The sequence below is a fragment of the Netta rufina genome (genome assembly GCF_964035555.1).
Source record: "Netta rufina genome assembly, chromosome: 2".
NCBI lineage: Eukaryota > Metazoa > Chordata > Aves > Anseriformes > Anatidae > Netta > Netta rufina.
In genome coordinates, this window is record NC_140124.1 from 79,437,511 (window position 1) to 79,454,361 (window position 16,851).

The following is a 16,851-nucleotide window of genomic DNA, read 5'->3' on the forward strand; positions in this document are numbered from 1 at the left end:
GGTGTAAATGGGTAGGAACAGGCTGTTTTAAAGCAAGTACTATAGATGGCAGCTTGAAAAGGGAGGTAGCCCCTTGACTCTCCTCCAGAGTAAAGGCAGGATTTCGGTAATTGAGCACTTGAACACATACAGTCTGTTTTCCTGGTGCCCTGCTGAAAGGCCTTACTTTGATGAACAACACGTGGATCTGCTGGGGTTTTGTCTCCTCACTGTGATGTTTCCCTCACAGGAACAGTACGCTGCTCCCTTCGGGATGCTTCTTGTCCAAAGGCTTCAAAAAAACACACCACCTTTTCAGAAGCTATTTCGTACAGAGAGCCTGGGCAGACCCCTAAACTGGTACTGCTGTGAACTGGTCACTCATTGTGCAGTCCCATGCAGAAAAACTCCAAGTGCCACAACAGTGGGATGGTGCTGGTAACGTGGCACAGTGCCCGGCTGATCTGGAGCTTTGGAAAGCTTCCCGAGACTCGTGGTGCCATCCTGCAAAGGCAGAACCCCTCCTCTAAAAGCAGAGCTGGGACCAGAATATCCCTTGATTTCCAAGGGTTTATACAGCAACACATTTGGGGTGCTAGGTCTTCTTGGATTTAGGCTTAAGATGTGCAGCTGTTACAGTGTAGGGCTAAACGTGACATCCCCTTTGAGTAATCTGTGGGTATCAGAGGAACTGCTGCCTCTAAAATGAGGGGATATCTCTGGGAACTGAGTACTTAGACATGCGTTTTGTAAATTGCTGGAGCACAGTAAGACTGATTTCCTGCTCCAGTTGAGCTGTGTTAACAGCTTATTCTGCTATTTACCATTCCCACCTCTCCTAGACCTCTTTTACTGTTCCTGGTTTTACCCGTACAGCTTGTCTTCTCTTTGTCTTGCACCAACTCTGGTGCTCACTTGATCACATAGTAAGCCAATGCAGCTTGCTTTCCAGCCAAAACCAATTTACTTTCCGCTGTTTTAGTGAGTTGAATTGGCTTTGTGCTTCAATCAAATGTGTGCTGGAGCAAGAGCTTGGCAAAAGCATGTCTCAGAGGGAAAAAACTGGGGGAGGGATATGGGGAGAGGGCTACCTCTCTTGGCAGCAGTGAGTGGTTAATGTAACTGAAGCCTTAACCTGGAGCTGCAGTTTAAGACACTACTATCTACCTATGGGTTAGTTGATACACTCTCTCAGTTTGGGGCTGTCATTCTGGTAGCAAAGACAATATAACAGCAGGAGTGTTTTACTGCTCCTTAATATAAGTTTCTAATTAAAGGTAGTGCAGGCTAGCTTGCCAGGCTTTATGCTGGAGAAGGTTAGGGTGCCTGTATGAATTCTCAGTTCTCTTCCATCTACATGATCAACCTTTGTGAAATCTGTTCTTCATTTACATCCAGCAGAGGATGTCCATTCTTGACATGAGGAATAACATCTCACTGTAGGTAGGCACATTTCATGCAAACCGTGGATGCTTCTTAGGGGGCCTGCTGAACATCCTCCTTTGGTGGCAGAGAAGAAGCTAGACAGAAGGAAGAAAAATTGCAGGGAGACTTGACTAAAACCAGACTTTTTTTTTTTTCCTTTTTCTTTTTGGTGAGGGATGGGGGTTGATACATGGCAGTATCCTGGCAGCCACTCTCTACAGTTTAAGTAATAGTTTTGTTAAAGCATTTCTTTTTCTGGGCTGAAAGGGGTTAGTCTGTTGCCATTTGTGTCTGATGGAAGACTGCATGCAGCTGAAGGGATGTGATTGTAGGATGGATAAAATTCAGTTAGGCTGACAGACTAGATAAGAACTTAAAAAGTGTCTAAAGTCATCTCCACTGTGTGACAGAAGTGATTTCCCCTGAGAAATCACAAAGCAAACACAAGGTATTGAGGTAGTGTTTGGTCGAGTTGCTTATACATAAAAACCAATGAAACAACCCACGTTAAATGCTTCTGGTTAGGGAAAAATAAGAAGAGCTAGCAGTACGAATATGTCTCTAAGGTGAAAAAAAGGTAGAAAGAGCTCATGGAAGGATCACATAGGAAGGATCAGATATGGTACTGACTGAATTTAGATGAGAACAATCAAAGAAAGAAAAAGGTCTTGTAGCTTAACTTGTTTCAGGAAAAATACCCCCCTTGTTGTATGTAAGGAAACGGTTTTGTATCAAAGATACACCTGATTGTGCCATCAATTTCTCCTTTTAATAGAAATAACTTTTGTGACTGAATTTTGGCTAGCTGCTGAGCTCCAGAGGGAGTAATTTACAGAAAATGAAGTGTGAAACATTTTGATTTTTTCCTGGTAATTTACTTGAATAGGTCACATCTGTGTCTTGGATCAATGCTGTCCTGGATACTTGCTTCTAGGATAATAATAATAAAAAAATACTCTAAAAACCAATCTAGGTGTAGGGTACAAAGTGCCGCAACTGGACCTCCAGGGACAGATTTCTCCAGCCAGACAGGCAGGGCACCACTGGAGTCTGTTCAATTTGACGGGAACACTAAGCTCCTGAGATCAGCAGGACTAAAATTAGCTTCGGACTTTTTTTTTCTACCCTCTTGGTGTTGTTTTTACATGAAATCTGTTGTTTATTGTTACAAACAAGGAAAAAAAAAAAAAAAAAAAAGAATTTGGGTTGAAGGCTTTCTTTTCTTTCTTTCTTTCTTTCTCACTTTTTTTTTTTTTTTTTTTTTTTTTTTTTTTTTTTTCCTTAAAGGGATTTTGAAATCCATGGTCTTTTGGATAGGAGGTAAATTGAGTTTTGGAACAAAGCAGTTATGTGTTGGTCAATTTTTTCTGTTCTAGTGGGAAAAAGAAACAGCACAACACCAAGCACTGCTTCAGCAAAAGAAATGCAAACAATATGCATGGTTTTATATTAATATTGCATTCTTACTGTGCGTTGTGCTGTTACATGCTTATTTTTTAAGCAATGGAAACCATCGTTTGGCTTCTTTGATTGCTGTGTTGGGTGACTTGTTGGTTTGGTTGTTTCATTTCGTAGGCTGAGTCCTTCCCAGAGTCTGCCGAGCAATTACCTAGCGCTGATGTCAAGATCTTACAGTACAATTGTCATAAAAGTGGGATTTTGTCACACTGAATCTAGAGTCTGGCTGGGGAATAAGCTCCTTCTGGGACGCATCCAAAACAGTCTGAAGGCAGCGAGGATGTTTCTGTTGAAGCCTTGAATCCCTGAACGCTGTTATCTGCAGGCCCCTTCACATTTATATCAGCTTGAAGTGTGGAGCTGCAACGCCAGCCTCTGTAAGGCTCTGCATCCCCACGGCTGTCATTGTCACGCTGCCCTTCCTCGAGTTCTGCTGTTCCTGGCCACCCAAGCTGTATCTGAAACCTTACCATTCATTTTCTTTCTCCCTGTCCTTAAGCCGCGTTGTAGGAGGCTGAAGCCATTCTTCCCTTTGGGAAACGCCAAGCAAAACCAAAATGGCTTTTGAAATCTGAGAAACTGTTAGCATGGAAATTTCTCCCTCCTTTGTCAAGAATTACATCTGTGTTGGGCTGAGTTTAGGAGAACTCGTGTTTGAGCAGATCTCGGAGGCTATCTGCAATCCCGTACTCGGTTCTCTTTAATAATTTACCACTTCAATGTAAAGGTATTTCAGGACTGTAATTTGCTTTCCAAAGACATTTAGGACCTGAGCAGACCTCTTTAGCCTGCCTTGCCCTGGCGGTCACACTGGGGACCTTGGTGAAGTGCCTTTGTCTTTACCTGTCCGGAGGTCTGCAGTCCTGTGATTAAGGGTGCCAGCTTGTAAAGTACATGGAGCTGTGGTAAGAGGAGCTATCTGGGAGCTCACTTCACTCTCTCCTGGCATGAACACATTACATTCCAGGCTTTTACGTGAAATCGTTTCTATTAGTAAAATATTTATGAAGTTTTATTAACATGGTAGGAGCTCTTGCCTCTTTTACAAGAGGTAGAAATTACGAGCAGCCTGCCTTCCCTCTCATTTAATCTCCTCTCCCATCTAGTGTTTTTCTTTTCTCATCTGGACACAGATAAAATCCAACAACACTGGATATTTGTTTTGCGGTCAAAACTATCTGGAGTCAACAGTCCTGGCAGGCATTGGAAAGACTTCTTGTGCATAGAAAATTTATGAACACGCAGAGATGCTGGGTTCAGTAATCTGGCCTTAAAAGGTATCCAAACGTTTTGTTCGTGATCAAAACACATAACGCGGTGGAACGGAGCTGTTTACATCTGGGCTGTCTGGGGCTGTACGGCTGACATATGCGTGCACTGAAAGGGGAAGAGAGGCATTAAATTTAGGTGTCCGGTTCACGCAAACAGTTTGTCACGGTTTATTTTGACCTCCAGAAAAAAGAAATGCAACAGTGGCATCCTGTGGCCTGAGCGGCTCATGACAGGTGTGCCTGTCACCGAGCTCTTCCTTCACAGCGTGGGGAATGGAACAAATTATTTCGAGCAAGTTTACCAAAAAAAGTGCATAGTATTTCACGCACGTGCGCTGCAGGTTTTCAACCTGAAGTTAAGACTAATAAGACTACTAAGAGTTCTTTTTCCTTGCATCTACATCATATCCAAGGGCTCACTCCCACCTCCTGTGTGTGTGCATACGTGTGTCCCTTGAGTTTTTCAAAGTCCTAGCTTTTACTTGTTTAACTTGGACAGCCGACTGCAATTTGCTTGCCTCCTCACCAGCAGATATTGGCAGCTGTGACCAACAGGCTTTCTGAAAGCCTGCAGGCATGCCAGGAGGCACATTAATTGGGAACAGGCAGGCTCACCTGCACTCCTGTGTGGAGATGTCAGGGAAGCTGCTGAAAGCCTCATTTTTCCCTCTTCTTCTTTGATTTCCCTTCTCGAAAAGAGGAGATATTAAGATCTTGTAAAGCCTCTTCCTTTCTACTTCTTCCCTTCATATTGAGAGGTGTAAATGCTACTGAATGCTCAGCATCAGGAAAAAATGGGGGGAAAAACTGATCTTATCAGTAAATGAAGCAGCTTTCATCATTTTAATTTTGCTTTTTCTGTGCCCAGAGTGCTCCAGCTCTGCATGTCTTGTGCAAGAAGGGAAAAACAGAGTACAGGCAAGGATGTCCACGGCTGCCCGTGCATGGGAGAACCTGTGAGCATTAAGTTTTCCATAGTGCCCTAAAGTCGCCACGATCCCATTCTTGGGGATGTTGGAGTGGGAGGCAGGGGAGCAGAAACAGCAGCGGGCAGGGGCTTAATTATTGCCTTTAATAATGACCGAGTGCTCTTCAGATTTTTGCAGGGTTGCTTAACTGAGCTTGCACCACGGTTTCTTGCCAGTATTAATCCCTGGGCTGTCTCTTAAAACACGCGCACGCATGAAAACAAACAAATGCTCCGACTCGACTCGCTGTGGCTCCAGCGATGTTAAACCAAGCTCCTTTTTGTCAGTTAAACTGACAACGGAGATAAGAGGAGCCGGTGTTGGTATCATCTGTTGCATAACAAACCACTCTTGACAAAAGAAGCAGCCTCCTGTCAAACGAATTTCCTTTACAACTGCCGAGGGGACTATTTTTAGTTTCCTCTGCCATTCTTTGCTCCTTAATCGGCTGTTTCGCTTTTCTGTTTTTTTTTTTCTCTGCTTTCCCCTTTTCCCACCGGCTCTGGGACCAGGTACTGCTGATGAGCTGCTGCAGGGAAGGCGCTGGGCTCCTGTCGGCACCGAGGGCCTGTCCTGGGAGCGCTGGGGATACCGCCTGCCTCGCAAACCACCCCGAATCCGCATGCAGGATTTTGAAGACCAACAAGTAAATTAAACCAGCTCTTGCCAGGGAAGCGTTTTCGCTAAGGCCGCGCTCCAAAAACGTTGTGAGTTGCACGAGGGGAGCTACAAATGGTGTTTAAACATCACAGGCGCACCGCACCAGGCAGCGAACTCTTCATATTCCATTAGCGAAGCAAGGCTGAGCCTGCTTTTTCCACCGCAGATAAAATTAAAGTGCTTTGGAAATGATGGTGTTTATTCCATAGGTCTTGACTCTATAGTACTGGCTGTGTTCCCTCTTGGTCTGTTTGACCCACTGCATGTTTTTGGTCCTTTGAGCAGCAGAACGATTCTTGTCTTCTGGCTGAGATATAAAACAGAAGTCCTGCCTATCTGTAATCCATTAGAGGTTTTGTGGGGCTGTTTGCAGCAGTAGGAGTGTGTGAAGGCTTTGGTTGTTCTGGAAATAACACTGCTTTGCTCACTTGCATATCATAGTTCAGTCAATCTAAATCAAGCAATCATCATCCTCTTCAGCCTCCTTCTAAAGCCTAATTCCTGTGGGTTATTTTATACTTTATACCTTCTTCCTCCACAGCATGCGAGAGCTTCATGGTAACGAGTGTTTTTTATGCCCAGGGTGCTTCAATAAGTTACAAGTCACTGTAATACTCATTTTTTTTAGCTAGATTCAAGGACCACAGAGGCCAAGTAAATAGCCTTAAGTCAACTAGGAAGACTGTGGCAGCACATTTGTGCCTCTTTCCAAGTGAACAAAACAGCCTTGAAGTTAGCATACTAACATGTTTCAGGAAAGTGATGCAATTCTCGTGAAGAAGGAATTGATAGAAATGTCAAAAGTTTTAACCATTAGTATTTTCTTAACAAAATTGAGTTTTCAAATGCTACTTAATGTTTAGAGAAAACGTCTTTTGAGAAAACAAAAACAAAAACCTTTTGTGACTTAAGACAAAATGGGTTGGGTTTGTGATTGAAATACTCCAATCTCTCTCTTTTTCCCAAGTGGAATAAAATAAAATAAAATAAAATAAAATAAATAAAATAAAATAAAATAAAATAAAATAAAATAAAATAAAATAAAGGAAGAAAAGTGATGAGAAAAGGTAAACAGGGACCTGGTTTCTCAAATGGAATGAGAATACAAATGTATTTAATGGAAAATAAAAAGTACGCTGCTTTTTTTTCTTCAGGCTTTCTCCTCCCCAGTCTTAGTCTTTTCTTTTTTCTTCTGAATATAAGTGACTAGTGCAAGAGTGACTGGTTTCCCTAACCCTAAAAAAGCATGTACCAAAACTGAACAGCAGTCCTTAGCCAAGTAAAGTTAGAGAGAGTTGGGGAGAGTTCATGTGGCCGATGACAACAGCTCCTTACGTGTTTGGCTGCTCTACTGTCTGACAGGATTGGACGGGGATCTCCTCGGCAGATTTTGCTGGCTCACCTCCTTCTGCCTCGTGGGTCTGGATTATGCTTTAGCCCCCAAATTAGTGCACCCATGCTGCGAGTCACCTGGTGTGATCCCAGCCTACACAGCAGAGTGATTGGGTGCCCCTCAGGAGGTATAATGTCAGCTACACTCTGTGCAGTCTACGGGCTGAGAAAAAACTGTTCCTGCTTCTCTGTTCCCTTTTGTTCCATTCTTTTTATTGGTGTAACTTTTTAGTTCCTTTCAGCTTTAGTTTTGATTCTGCAGTTTCCAATCCCCTGAATTAGAGTTTGGTTTAAGAGCTGGAAGTGGGGGGAAGCACTAGAAGGTAGGCTGATTTTTATTTATTTATTTATTTTCTGAAAATGCTTGAAAGTCAGCCAGTGAGTTGTCAGGTTAGTGATGGCTTGTGACATATCAAAGCAGACAAGCACGGGTTCATAATAATTCAAGATCTGTTTAAAACAGCATTGAATGTGGTTAGCAGTGAGGGCTTTTTAAAGAGAAAATAATCATTGTAAGTGTACTTCAACCATCACTGTAGAAAGAACCCATCATTTTAGTGTGTATCATTTGGATTTTGTGTCTCTTACTCAGATTTTCAGTGTTTTCATCCCAGTTCATCTGTCTCATTCCTTGCCCTGGTGCCTGGAGGGAACACTGCTCTTACATGTCTGCACATGGAGAATCCAGGTTTTCAGGCCACCTGTGTTCATGAAGCCTTCCTTCCAGCCATTTTATCCCATTGTTCAGGAGTCCCATTTTTTGCCTTTGCAGACTTTCGTCATTCTACAGAAAAGGAGCGGCTGCATCTCCTGGGTCAGTGGCGTGAGAAGTAGCAATAAACTTCTTGGCCAGGAGCCTAAAAAAAAATCATTTAGCTTCCATTGGGTGAAGAGGTTCTGGCCTTCAGAATCTCTCCCAGCGTTTTAAGAGGTTTTGGGCAAAGATGTCTGGAAGAAATGAGAATTCCACTTTCAGAATGGATATGAAATGAGAAAGCCAAAGAAAAAGACAGATTTTCCTCTCACACTGTGTAAAGGGCCTCTGTGCTGAAGACATCACCAGCTGAATGCATATAAGAAGTCGCCAGCAATCATTAAGCTCAATTAATCTTATTCTTGAGCACATGATAACAGCTGTGGATTATTTAAACAAAGCAATGGTGGGCAAGCAGGAGAGGGAAATTAAAGAAAAGAGGTTCTGCTGTAAACACTTGTACCACCATCACCCAAACTACACTGTAGTGTAGAAACTGGGTCAGAGACACCCTTCCCCCTCCAGGCTGTCAAAGTTATTTGAGCTTCTATTGAAACCATCACAATAGAAGAGTTTGGCTCATGCATTCACTGAGCAAAACTGATTTGTGTTTCTTGGTTCAGAAAAAGCTGCTGGGTAATTTTTCCGTGCAAGTACAATGCAGCAGTTCAGCTGATCCCTGAAAGCTGATTTCTTGGTGATTTGCCTTTTATTTAATAAAGCACTTCTGCTTTTATTCAGTCTTTCTAAATTCACATGCTGAATCTGTGTTTAGAAGCCTTAAACCTCTCTCCTGCCTGTATCGGGTTTAGGAACCGTACTGGTAGCCTTCATCCAAAGTTCAAAAGATTTCTGTAAGTCTATTGAGATGCCGCTTGCTCTGTTTTCTTACTGATGATATAAATCTAAGTTAATTGGTTTGTTTGCTTGTTGGGTAATTGAATTAAATGTATTGTTTAGGAAGTATGGCTGGACTAGACACAAACACAGCTCTTCTGGACTATTCCCACTCCCCTTTTTAATCCCATATTTAAGTCTTTCATCCTTGTTTACAGCTGTCCTATTAGCAGTCTCAGCCTTCTGGTGTGCTCTGTCTGCTCTGTTTTTTGTGTGTTTTGTTTTTCTGGCTTCTTTCAGGGAGTCCCAGTGCCTCCACCTTGTCCTGAGAAGAAAACCAGCTTGCTCTTTATACCATGATGACCGGCTACACAGGTTGCCAGCAAGCACAGAACCAGGGAGTTATGCTGCCAGATGTGGCATTAGTTGGCGGTGCTCACAAACCCTTATTCCAACGGAGGAACGAGTGAAGTTAAACAACAGGTTCCAGAGTTTGAACCTGTTCTCTAATGCTCAGCTGTCACATTTCTTTCTGCTTACATGAAACGTCATTTCTTTCTTGAAAATCGCCTGACACGATGGTTGGTGTTGCCAGGAGGTGTCTGTGGGACCTGCTTGACCATGGAGCCAAGAAAGCTATTGTTGTAGGAGCTGCACACCCTAAGTGGTTGTGGCATGGTGTGTTAAGGAGGAGTGGGAGTGGTGGGGTATCAGGGGAAGGATCACCATTTCCTTGAGTCCACTCTCCAGACGAGATGCTGGTTGTTATGAAGCAGTAGTGAGAACTTTTCTACCCATCCCACTTCCAATTCTCCATCACATTGTGTACGCTAACAAAAAAGAATTGGAAAAAATCTCCCAGTCTGTGTGCTAGTTTCAATAGCAAATGTCTCAGGCTACCTTGCTCCAATAGGCACACTTATTGGAGCTACGTACGTTATGTCTTCCTTGCATCCTCACTACCAAGAAGAAAAATAGAAATTCTTGCCGTTCCACACAGCTGCCCGAACGAATAAACTAAAGAAATGGTTTGGAGACAAACTCAAGCTGGGAAGCGATTTGCACCCTGAAGTTTGACAGCAGAATGCCTCCTGTTGTTATCAAGGCTAATCACTTTCCAGCCCTGTCTCTGGCAAATGCTCCATCTGCAATAATCAAGTCAGTGCATATGACATAGTTTTTTGACAGGACAATATTTCTTAATAATTTAGTAGCATCGCACACACACAAAAATAGAGTTATAATTAGCTCTCATCCCTGAAGTTGGAAGAGCTTTTCAGCTCGTTGGAGGCTGCTGGCCAATTCTCTTATCTAATTGGATGAAGTTCCTACTTTCTCCCATTTGTATGATGTCTGCTTTTACACAAGCTCATTAAGTGCAGCTGTACTCCAAGTTTATAACAACAGCCCCAGTGAAGCCTAGGCAGAAGTTTAATACCAGTTCTGTTTTCCCTTTCTCATCTGATTTCAATCCATTCTGGGGGTTGATATGTGCCCAAACATCTTTCCCTAGCACCTAATTCTCCCCCCTCCAGCTTTTTATTATGAATTATTGCAATAATTAGAAACCGGACAAATTACATTGGATTCATCTGTCTGTTTTGAAACCGGAGAGTTTACAGCTTGCTTTCAGGAAAATACATTTTAAGACAATTTTTTGCTTCCATGAGGCATATAGAAGCAATTTTTTCCCCTTTCATTTTAAAGCTGTCATTAAATTGCAATCAAATAATTGCTACACCATTATTTAAGTCTTCAGCAGCCTTGAGCTGATTATACGGGTAGAAATCAGTATGGCAGTTAACATTATATTAAACTTTTGCGTTTAGATGTGTGTTGTTTGTTTGTTTGTTTTTTTGTTTGTTTTTCAAAATAAATACTTCTTTAAAAACTAATCACTTTTGTCAGTATAACTACATTTTTCTCAAGCTCTTGTGCGTAACTTTAAATCTTGAATTTCTACTTAGTAGAGTATGTATAATAATAGAAAATCCTCATTTCCCAGAACTTGAATTTTTCCTACTTTATTGCCTACATATATTCAGGTTACATTTATGAAAAAAGATTCACCATCTACTTTCTGCGATACAGATGTATCGGTTTTAGAAGTGGTTTTATAATTTTTGTGGATACTTTTGTTCTTCCACCAGAGAGCTATTCCAAGGTTTCTTGGGAAACTTCCCGCTTCATAATTTCCTTCCCCTGCCATGTTCCATGAGAGAGATGGAAAAGAATCACAATGAGACACCGGGGGAGGATTCAAAAGGACTCCCTCCTAAGCCAAATTCCAGCCCTAAGGGAAATTTCCATCTGCTGGTACCCCACCTCCTAGCATCTGTATTCCGTTGAGGTTGTAGTGCTCTCCTGGCTCTGAAGGTCAATGAAGGCTTGACCTTTACAAGTCCACAACACGGTTAGCTTTGTCTAAGATGTAAAGATGCAAACGTCTTGCAAAATCCAAAGCCCTAAATGAATGAATAGGGAGGAGAGAATGAAGGAGGACACCCAGCACCAGCCTGACTTGAGTCCTACTTGAACTTGCCCTATGCTGTAGCCCTCCCTCGGTTCATAAAGAGGTACCGGAGTTGAATGTTTTGTTTCGATTCCTGTCAGAGTATGAAAAATGAACAGTGTTGTAACCAAGTCCATGGTCACTGCTGTCGATGGATCTTCATGACAAAATTTGTGTGTGCAGGTTGATTGTCCTTCTCATTGATGACACAAACTGGTGGTCTAATTGATCATTTTAATATAAAACAATCTCAGCATGAGTCACAACTAGTTTTGACTGATACTTGACTTTACTAGAAAAATGAAATCTGTTAACAACTCTTTTTTTTTTTTTTTTTTGTGTAGGTGGTTCCGTCTGTAGGCTATTATTTGCTCAGACCCTGCTTAGACAGATAAAAATACAAATGTTCTTCTTGTTTAGCGTCCCATTGCTTTTGCAGTTTTCATATGGGGCCGCTGCCCCACGTATGCATAAGGTAAGATTGCCTGATATTTATAAGCAAGGACATTAAGTTCTCTTCTAACCAGGAGAGAGAATTTTTGTAATTGACATCTACCATCCTGTTGTCTTCAAAAAATGCAGGCTTATTTTTATGGGAAATACTTTATGTATTGGAGGGGCTAATGCAACACCAGAACATTTGTTTTTCCAGCTACAGTCGTCATGGGCACATCATTAAAATGACAACGGTAGCTGCTCCATGCTGTCTGATTCTGTAATGTTTTGACAGAATTTAAGACATGAATGAATGTTTGTGCTGCTAGTCATTGGTGAATCATACCACTTAACTGGAAGGGTCAACGAGATAAAGATACGTGGTCTTCAGGAAATGAAAACGGCTTCTTGAGTTTGTGATTCTGAGCTTGTTTGTACACTGCTTTTGTTGGAAGTAGCATCGGTTGATGGAGATTAAGGCAAAAGCAATGAGTTATTTTCCCAACCCTTGAGTGAGTGGTGATAGTTGTTGGAGGATGTGATGACAGAAGAGAAGCGGGTTTTAATTTTGTTTTTGAAGTGGGAGGGGGTGGGCAAATGGATGCTCAAGACACATTAATGAAGTTATGTTGACAAGTGTTAAGTGTGAAGTCTGTCATGAATCTCATTGCAATGAATATGTCTTTATAAGCAAATTGTGCTAGAGACATCTGTGCAATTGTCGGCTGTAATTAGAGAAAAGGATGGTTCAGCAGTGGACATACAGTTGAAAATGAAGGACAAGGGGTTTTTTGTGTGTGGGTGTGTATACTTCTGTTTCCAAAAGTGACATTTTTTTTTCACTACCTATTTTCCCCAGTGTTGCTACTAAATCAAAAAAAATATATATCACAGAATCACACAGAATCACAGAACTGTAGGGGCTGGAAGGGACCTCGAAAGATCCCTTTTTAAAATTTATTTTTAAAATTTCTCTTGTAGGATAGAATTTGAACGTTTTAGGGCAAACAGGGAGCTTTTTTCATTGTGCCCTTGTTGGTGGCATTCTGAAGATGTGTGAAGAAATGTGTTCCAAAAAGACTCGGGAAAACTTGAGGTAAAATGTCACTTGTCGAGTGTGCAAAATAAGCAAAGAAACTAATAATGCTTAGACCGGGGCATATTTGTGTTTGCACACGTGGTGCTCACTTGCAGTACACACTGCAGCTGTGTGTCACGTTCGATTTTCCTAATACCTTTGTGACTGTATCATGGTGTTCCTTTCAAAGTGGCTTACGTGTATTGTATGGGGACAGCTGTTTTATTGTCAGAGGAAGGGATTTGCTCCCTGATTTTTTTTTCCAGCCATGGAGCTCTCCACCGCTCTAAGTCAATTTGAGCTTAAGACAAGCAAATATATTTGAAAAAAGGCCTTTGTCTTTCTCAGGTAGTTGAATAACCTCTTGTAGCTTAAAACCTTTCTGCAGCTAGCAATGGCTCCACTTCCAGTGCACACAGTAAAAGGTCTTTCCCTGGCTCCAGCTGATATCAATGGGAGTTTTGCAGGAGTTGGCGGTGGGAATAGCTCTTGGGTTAGTATTGCACTTTGAAAGCTGTGTGATGAGAAGAGCAGTGCGGGCCTATCTGAACCCCTGATGCTGTCTCACCTCTTGCTGGAGGTATCTGTGTCATTTCTTTCTGTTTATGCTTCTTGAATATCTTTCATGACCTCTGGACTGGCCTTACTTTCCCCCTCCAGCTTGGCAGAAAGCAAGGAAGCATCCGCAACGTACCAGGACTGAAATCTAATTCCAGATCTGGAAGCTGTGACTTGGATGTGACTGGAAACAATGCTGCCTATCTGTCTTTGGTTAAAGACTGATTTTCTGTCCCTAACGAAAATACTGGGAGAATGTAAAGCAGCGCTGATTTAGGTGGCCAGCAACTAGAGTTAAGGGTTTATTACATACCCTGTCTGTGAGGAGGAGGAACGAGGAGGGGCTATCAGTCATCACCTTTGTTTAAAATACATCTGTTTCTTTCTCATGGTCACATTTTTTAAGTGTCAAATCTACCAGCTTCTTTTAGAGCTATGTGTTGGAGGAAGCTGTGCGTTCTGCTAGCAGTAAATGAATTACATAATGGGAAGAATGTTTGCAAAGCCTATAGAGAAATAACAGCTGTTTTTTTTAAGTGCAAAAAAAAACCCAACCCTATAACATTTCAAAACTGTAGCAAGAACAAGGATTTTTTAAAGACCTGGATGAAAGAAAATCAGTAATGCGTAGGGGGTGATGAGTGGACCAGACACCTCACCTGTTTTATTCCTAGGTGCAGAGGGAATTTGGAGTTAGATGCCAGATGGAAAGCAAACTCAGAACCACATGAACTACTAGCCAGTTTCCTTCAGCAACATTAATTTACAGTCTCATGAGAGAACACCTTGGTTTTCTGCCAGCTTTGGCTTCAAGCAGGCTTGTAAGAGGACAGAGCAGAGCAGTCAGCAGTCCCTTTCAGGCCACACCGTCTGTGCGGCGAAGCAGACGGCACAGGCTCTTAATGGGACTCCGCTGAAAGAATTACAGAAAACGTCTGTGCCCCTGGTCCCTGGTGAAAAGCTTCCAAGTACGTTAATTATAATGCAGTACTGTGGCTTCTCCTCTGCCTGCCAGGCATTTTACAGGACGCTGGCATCTTTATGCTACAAAAGCTGGCTTGCCCAAACTATTGTTTCAGGTTTTTTGACATGTTTTGCATTGCTGGATCCTGCTGGTAGGTGCTTCCTTGTTCAGTGGAAAGGTGGCTCAGTGGATGTGGAGCAGGTCGGGAAGAGAGGCTTGAAAGTCATTTTGATTTGCCTTTGACAGTGCTGTGGGATCACATCACGTGGGATCACAGCGTTGTGATGCATCTCGGCCTTTTGGAGTGGTACTGCCTTGAAGGAGGTGTGTAGAAACACACTAAAAATTTATTTCCAAACTGCCTTGTCGAACACTGGGGCATCTCATGTGGCACTTCAGTTCACTTTCTGATCTCACACTGTTTTCTTCCCAAACTATCCAGGAGTCAGAGTGTCAATGGTTTTCTCCCTCCTCTCTACCTGGTAGTTCTAAGATGGTATTAGCGTTTCAGATATGTAAGATTTAAGAGATGAAAGTGCAGAAAATGCTGCTCAGTTTGAATGTTGCTAAGCATGCTTCAGACGACTTGAAGCATGTGCTGTCACATAAGTGTCTTGGAGGGCTCAACCCTAGAAGAAACCAAGAGGCTTTTTGACAAGTGAGCTATTTCTCATTTTTGTGTGTAAACTGCTAATAGTGGATGGCTATTTCTACCACAACAATAATGTATAGCACAGTTTTTTGCGCAATACTTTTTTTGTGCAAATAGAAGGCAGCATTTTCTTCCTTCACAATTTCAGATGTAATTGTCCCAACAAAGACAAGGATTAAGGATCTGTCAGAGCTGTTTCCACCCCAGTGTGAATGAGTTAACCTTGCCAGTGGCCCCAGTCAATGGTCACTAATGGACTGACTGTATGCAGTGATCTTGCACAAGCTATGGCTGCTTTGACAGAAATGGGATCACACGTCTCTTCAGAAACGTGTGCAAATACAAACCAACAAATAGATTGGCTGGCTTTTGTTTTCTGCCACCTATGGCTTTATAAGAATTTGCACCAGTACCAGTACCAGTATGGCCGCCTCAGAGGCAGCTCTTGATACCAAAACGTTACTTAGGAGCAGAAGGCTAGCGCCTGTTAGGGTCAGATGTGATGTGAAACATAAATGGCAAGCAGTTGTTATCTGGCCATTCACACTGGAATAAATTCCACTTTGTATCATTTGCAATCTCTCATTAAATATTTAATAAGCTAGAGGGACAATAGCAGGAACTACAGGCGTTGCCAGGCTGAGAGCCTGCTGTTTCAGAGGGACTGCAGCACACTGAAAATGTCAGTGAAGGTTTGCAGTGCTTGAAACCATTTGTGTGTATTTTGAAAAGGGAGCTTTATCTGGCCCAGCAAAGCTTGTTTTAAAGGTGCTCCTACCAGTGTAATTTCCAGGGTGCCAAAACCCACCTCAGTTATCAGGTGTAACATTCATTTTGTCTTTATCCCAACCTCTTCTGTTCTGATCTGCTCACTGTGCTTTGTGCCAGTAAGAAGGTAGGCATTTAATCATGGGTGCTAATCTTTCTGCTTTTTACAAAAATTTGAGTCAACTGTCCAGGCAGAAAGAGGCGAGTCACCAAAGTAATTTACCCGTTTTTGCTGCCTTGTCTTGCCTTCCTAGAGAGATTTAATCACTTCTTCCTTCCTTAGCTAGAAATACAATAGTGCAGAGGATACTTTCCTTCAAGTCCTTTCAGTCTTCTTTCAGTCTCATGGAATAATCAGGGAAAAAATGGCAGTATCTGCAGAACTGCAGATTTGCTTACCTCCTGACAGTCACAAAGGAATTTGCAACCTCATCTGCTGGGCAGTTCAGTCCTGGGCCTAAGAGGACACAATCTATTAGTTGTGTTTTTCTGCTGTGGCTTCTTTTTTTTCAGAAAGCTTCAGGCTGCCTTCCTCCACCTTCTCTGCCTTTGGGGATGCAGATGTAGGGGTAGACGTTTTTGCACGTGTGTCTCAATTTTCCTGGAAAGGCATTAAACTTCTATCTAGCTTGAGGCACTCACTGCAGGTGCATTCATGACAGTACACTGCACATGCTAGGTTGCAAAACTCACTCCAGACGTTGGGTGTATTCATGGGGCCGTTAAATACTCATTACCTAAGCTAATCTAGCTATGTTCTACATGCAGTGCAGCTACAGAAGGTGTGTGGTAACAACCGCAATGTTGAGGGCCAGGTAATATGAACCCTTAAGAAGCAGAATAGCTAAACACCTACTGGAAACCAATCATAAGAGTAACAAACCTTTGGCAGTAATAAAAATGCTTTACTTTTTTACTTTTTACTTTTTTTTTTTTTCCTCAGCCCACTGAAACTTGCTGATATGCTTTCCCAGCTTCTTTCTACTAGGTTGAAAAACATTTCTAGTGAAAAAATGGAAGACTCTCACTGCACTTTCAACAAGACGTTGGATGTATGAGACAGTAGAGCGGGTGGTAGTCAAAAGACAGTCTTTCTGTCTTGAAGTATCTGATACACCTGCCTATTGTATTTCACACAGC